We start from the raw sequence: 6,473 nt of genomic DNA on the forward strand, positions 1-6,473 counted from the left end.
GGCACACCAGGCTCTGTTTCGTGGAAGGCTGGGTTTCCCGAGGCAGGCGATTACAAAGGCTGGGGGAGGAAAAGGAAAGTGGAGCAGACCGAACTGCAGAAGCTACATGCAAGGGTACAAGCGCTAGAGGAACGAGAAGCAGTTCAGAGCCAGCGACCTGCCGAAGATACCCCGCCATCTCAGCGGAGAAGCAGCGTGGCTTCCACCGAGCTGCTTCAGGAGCCTGTCTTCACGACTCCTGCTAGCTACCCCATGGATGCTATCACGGAGTCTCAACATTGCCACCTTATGACGTAATGGCAGAACTTCAAAGTCAAGGCAGCTGTCGGCTCTGTTGCACCTCCTGAACCAGGCGCAACTTTTCACCGCCGTCCAATTCCAGAAGGATATGCTGCTGTGATGGTGGATGAAATAACGGAGGGATTTGAGGAGCTCGAGCTTGACCACCCTAGTGGTGAAAGGGGAGACTCGGCTTGGTTGTGCTCTAAAGACTCCATGTCTATGGCGGAAGGAGCTCATCAACCTTCTGAACTGGACGCCTCTGCCTCCTCCTCCTCCGGCGAGTCAGGGCACTCCGCCTCCTCCACCTTCTCCTCCAGCGAGTGATCAGGGCACTCCACCTCGTTCTCCAGCGTGTGGCGGCACTTCGCCTCCTTCTCCGCCTGCATCGGCGCGCCCGAGCAGCCCGCCTCCTCGTCCGCCTTGTCAGCAAGGGCGGAAGAGAGCCTCCGTCGCTCCGGCGCGTCGTAGTCCTTCTATGCCTCGTAAGCAAGGAAAGAAGACAACCGTAACCGCTCCGTCTGCTCCGGCGTCTAGCAGTACAACCAGAGGAAGGATGCAATATAGATTTCGTCCATCTCTAAAGCCTCTAGAGAAGTTACCATACGAGATGACCAAGAAGGAAAACGTAGAGATCTGTCAAGCCTAAGTGAGGGAGTTCTTTGAAATGCAAAGAGCTAAGAAACATCCATGTTCGGAGGAGAAGATAGATCCGGTGAGAGCAAAGCTCACTATCGATGCCCTGAAGAAACCACCACCATCTCCGCCGAAAACCAACTATGAGCGCATTATTGAAAGCTCATATATCGAAGCGGAGCGGTCGGGAAGTACTTGTAGTGATCGAAGATTAGCAAAACGACGAGCTAGGAAAAAAATTGCCCAGCTCGGCGAACAACAGAACCAATCGTGCCCCCCGCTCAAGGTGTCTAGCGATATCGTCGCTAATCATCCGGTGATTTTGCCTGGTACCAATCTTGGAGATTACCTTCCCGAAGATGCACATTATGATACAATGGAGGTGGACAAACACAAATACCAGTACGGGAAGCCTCTCGTCAAAGATGGAAGTCCTCCTCTAACAACGATGATGCGAAGATTTCATGATTGGTACATGAAAACCTGCAGAGAGTCTATGGGGAAGGATACTTTGATGCTGAGAGTTAAAGAGGAGCACGACCTCGTTGCAATTGAACTGTTGTCTGTTCCATTTGAGGAGTTCTTCCAATTGTTCAATCAAAAGTCCCTCGATAAATTAATGGTCACTTGCTACTGTCTGTAAGTACTACTTCTGTCATTAAGTCTCTATATATAGATCATCTCTTTCATTGCATGTATATATAATTATCCTCACTATATTATGCAGATTGAAGATCATCGAATGCAGAAAAGCACAAATCTATGATATTGGGTTCATTAACACAAATCTCATAGATGAATTTACGGTTAAATTTCATGCCAAAGACAACGAGGCCGACTTGCAACGATCGTTGATAATAAATCAAAACAAAGATAAAATACTCTTCCCTTACAACTTCAAGTGAGTGTTACTGTCTTGTGCATATTCGGTTTCCCTTATTACTTGAGGTTATAGTAATGCAATTGATGAGTTATGCATGTGCGCGCAGGTTGCATTATATTCTCCTAGAGATTAAGCTTGAGTAGGGACTAGTAACCGTCTTAGACTCGAGACGAAAAGATCCCGAGGAATATACGAACATGATTAAAATGCTCAAGAAGTTCAATCAATCATTATCGCACCATATCGGCAACTTTGTTCATTTCCTAATATTAAGTAATTGTTTTCTTTGTCTCACAGGGTTTGGAAAGTATTCACCACACAAGCTCCGGGACTGCCGGGGGAGCTGCGATTTACATACCCGAAAGTAAGTAGTACTAGCTAGCTAGTTCCGCGCATCTCGATCACGTTGATTCTAGCTACTTTCATCAATACCATTTATAATGCTTCATTATCAGTTTGATCGACCTCTATTTCTCGTAAAGTGCTTGTGCACTACAGGAATCAGCTAGTTTGCCCTCTGATGAGTACAGACGGCAAAGGGAGAAATACAGACGGCAAAGAGTTTGCCGTCAACCGGCTGACGGCAAAGTTAGACGGCAAAGAGGATGGCGGCAAAGGCTGCTTTGTCGTCAGCTTTTAGTAGGACAGACGGCAAAGTCTTTGCCGTCAGCCAAACCATCTTTGCCGTCAAGCTGGATAAGAACAGACGGCACAAAAATGTGCCTGTGCCGTCAGCCAAAAATGCATATTAGCCGTCATCCAGAAACATCACAGATGGCAAAAAACCTTATTTTATTTATAAAAAAACTAAACCAACAGACCAATTGGAGACCCCAAATGGTCAAAGGTGTAGACAAAATCATCACTTGCATTTTTTCTTTCTTCTAATATTCATTCGTTTGTGCCGTGCTTTGGTAGTCTGACAACCATCTTAGTCTGACAATCATCTTATGTATGCATCATACAAGTTTCATTACAGAGGGATTACAAAGGGTGTCAAACAAAAAAAATCAGATTACAGAGGAATTACAAAGGGTGTCAAACAAAAAAACAGACTACAGACGGTGGCTGGCGCGGTACGGGTGAGCCATGCCATTGCCGTCGTGGCACAACAGTGGCCGGTGCGGAACGACGGTGACCGGCGTGGAACGGAGCGTGCAGGCCGTTGCGGCACGATGCACCGCAAGTGGGCCCGATGGGGAACAAGGCCGGGGCCGATGAGGGCGATGTGCCGGGGTCGATGATGGACGGGGCAGGGGCTAGCAGAGGCCTGCAGGAGTGAATGCAACAGGGGCGGGGGCGGGGACGGCGGAGGCCTGCCGGGGCGAAGGGGCCGGGCTCGACGGCGCCGTGGGCGAAGGGGCCACGGGCGCAGAGGCCGGCCGCGGGGCGTAGACGTCGGGGCGACGGGGCGCAGACGCCGGCGCGCGGGGAATCCGTGGCGAGGAGGCCGGCACGCGAGGCAAAGGGGGCGAAGAGAGCCGGCGGCGCCGGGGCGCAGACGACTGCGCGCGGGGGCCTCGTGGCGAGGAGGCCTGCGGCAGTGCTAGGGCCAAAGCGGGAGGAGGCAGGGGCGAACTGGCGGCGAGATGGCCGGAGCAAGGTCCAGGCACCGGCGCTGTGGTGGTCTAGATCGGGAGCACGAGCGGCAGTTCGTGTGAGAGAGAGAGATGCGTACAGGAGAGGGTTCATGGGGATAAGGGAGTTATGGTGAGAAGGGAGTCGTGGGTGGGGCGGGTAGGTTCATGGGGGCGCGTGCATCGTGGGTCAGTGGGTGGGTGGGGGCGTGCGTCGGCGTCTGATGGCTGGTGGGATGTGCGTCTAGGATGTTGCCATGTCATCGATCCAGGTGATCTATCCGCGTGATGTGCTTTCTCTTTGCCGTCTGCAGATCAAATACAGACGGCAAAGAGCTCACTTTGCCGTCTGCCAAAACAAACACAGACGGCAAAGAATCTTTGCTGTCCGTGTATTTTTGCCAGACGGCAAAATGAGCTCTTTGCCATTTGTGTTTTTTTGTAGACGGCAAAGTTTATTTTGCCGTTAGTTTTTCTTTGCCGTCTTCTGATGATGGCAAACCCTTTCTTTGCCGTCTTGCTCGACAAAAAGCAGACGACAAAGACGTCCCACACGGCAAATTAGTTGTTTCCCGTTGTGGTGGCAGGAACCTGGGAATTATTACTGTGGATACCACGTTTGCGAGTTCATCTACAACACGACTTGCAAAAATAAGCGGGGCTACTCTAAAAGACAATTTGAAGTACGTAAGCAATAATATTCACAATTTTATTTTATTACACCATCATTTCTGTTGAGTTTCATTCGTATATATGTATTGACCCCCTTCTTCAAATTAGATGTGGCAGATGCGATATGAACTCCTACCACAAAATCGCATAAAAGAAATTCAAGAGAAATTGCCGGGATTCTTTCTTGACCACGTCATCAATAAAGCCGGAGAATACCATGTGGAAGTTGAGTTCAGATATTAGGGATTGTAAGAGATCTTACATTGTATATGTTCATGACAATCTTGTGTACGAAAACTTGTTGTTCGACCAATCTCTCGAAGAAAGAGAGGTCGGTCACTTCTCTTTGTATATGTTCATGACGATCTTGTGTAATTAAGGGTTTCCTTCATTTGCTTACTAGCTAGCATGTCGAGTCCTCTCTATACGTATAGTACGTAGCGTCGACCAAGCACGGAGATAAGAGAGGACACTTCTCTCTATTAGCTAGCTAACACAATATATGAAACCCCTAAATTAACCCTACAAAACCCCCCAAAACCCCCAACCCCCCCCCCCTTTCAAAAGAAACAAAATCCCCAACCCCTGAACTTCTGATGCGTGGACACTTATTGGTCCAAGTTGGTGCTACCAACCGGGACAAAAGCCCCCCCTGCTTGGGCAAGGCCCATTTTCCACGTGGAGCTCCATCTGTCTCGGTTAGTATAAGAACCGGGACTAAAGGTATTGGGATTTAGTACCGATCCTGTAGTCCCCAATCGGGACAAATGGGCCTTTCTCTACTAGTGCATGTCTATGAGTTACCGAACCTACGAGGTCACAAGATTAAGGCAATCATGATTTGATGAGTGTTAGTAGGAAAAGAGTGATGTGAATATATTTTTGGAATTGTTTCATTAATATTTGGAATAGTTCCGAGAAGGTCCGGAAGCGTTTCGGGGTCACGGGAAAGATTTCGATTAATATCGGGTAATATCGGGTATTACCGATATATATATATATATGTGTGTGTGTGTGTGGAAAAAATTCGGGGATATTAAATTATATATAATGGTCTAAAATATTTAGTATTATTTTATATTTAATGTAATATAAATGGGTCTAAAAAGGACAAGAGGTGGAAGGCAACTTATGCCACAAAGGCTCAAGTGGGGGAGATGCCTCCTTCCCTAAGGAAGGTGAACGAATTGGGGTAGGGGACGAGTCCAACTCCTCCCTCTTTAGGCCAGCGCCCCAAGGAGGCTTTCACTTCTTAGTGGCAGCCCTCCTCTTCCCCTCCAACCTATATATACTTGAGGTATTCGCCACAACTGAAGATATAAGTTTTGGAGCCTCCTCTATTTATTCTAATTCTAGTTGGTCCTAGTTGACTAATTAGAGATAGGCTAATCGTCTTGTACTTATAATTAGAAGCTCTGTGTGGTTCGAATATCCTCCCTCTAATTCTCTGGTGACTATTAGCTCTAGACGATCAAGCGCTACCGGATCGTGAAGGTTGCACGCTTGCAACCAAGTAGAGCAGCCGTGATTTCGGTCTTCGGTTCGAGGGACTGTTCATGGGCGGTACGAGGGATCGTTCATCAAAATATTGAGGGACTCCAAGTGTGATCTACACCGACACATTCTTCTTCCGCCGCAAGTCAATGACAGTAACGATCGTGATCCCAATCTGTTATGCATCTTCATATTGATCTTGGATGATCGTAGGCGTGAATTTTTTTTGTTTTCTACTACATTTCCCAACAACAAGTACCCTTAAAACATCCGGATCACCACCGAAACTAATACGTACTATGGTGATTGCGGGACATCGTATCGTAGATAGATTTTGTTGCCAATGTGGGCCTCCTCAAATTCATGAAGAAATAGTAAGAACGCCTTCCCATCTTGCATCCCTAATTCTTTTGCGTTTTGAATCCAACTTGGGCAATGGAAATATGTTATCCCTCACTCATTGGTGACACTGAAGGTCAAGGGTGTGCCATTTTTCAACAGCATCATGTCAAACTAAATTGTGCCCTCGTCATTGATGGGCAGGTTGGCCACATGCATGAACTCGAGCCTTCCCCAAAAAGGGATACAACGAGCATGATAAAAAGAAAACATAAATTAGACAATTGTGGGTGCAACATTACGCAACGATAAGCTATAACACTAACTGAGTGAAACATACCACCCACTCCATAAAGTCATCGTCAAGATCTACACATATTTCATTGCAAGTGAGGTGAACCTTATTACATGCACCTAGACCCGTGTCGCCACACAAGTGACACGCTTAGTTCATTTGCTACATTCATGTTATGGAGTAGTTTTATAAGTTAAAGTTTGAAATAATCAAATAAGTAGTAAAACTTGTGGATAAACAAAAAAAATTGGTCATGACTTGTGCTAAAAAAATGAAAAGATTGAGTGTCAGAAATGTT

Source organism: Triticum urartu, chromosome 7 (genome assembly GCF_003073215.2).
Source record: "Triticum urartu cultivar G1812 chromosome 7, Tu2.1, whole genome shotgun sequence".
NCBI lineage: Eukaryota > Viridiplantae > Streptophyta > Magnoliopsida > Poales > Poaceae > Triticum > Triticum urartu.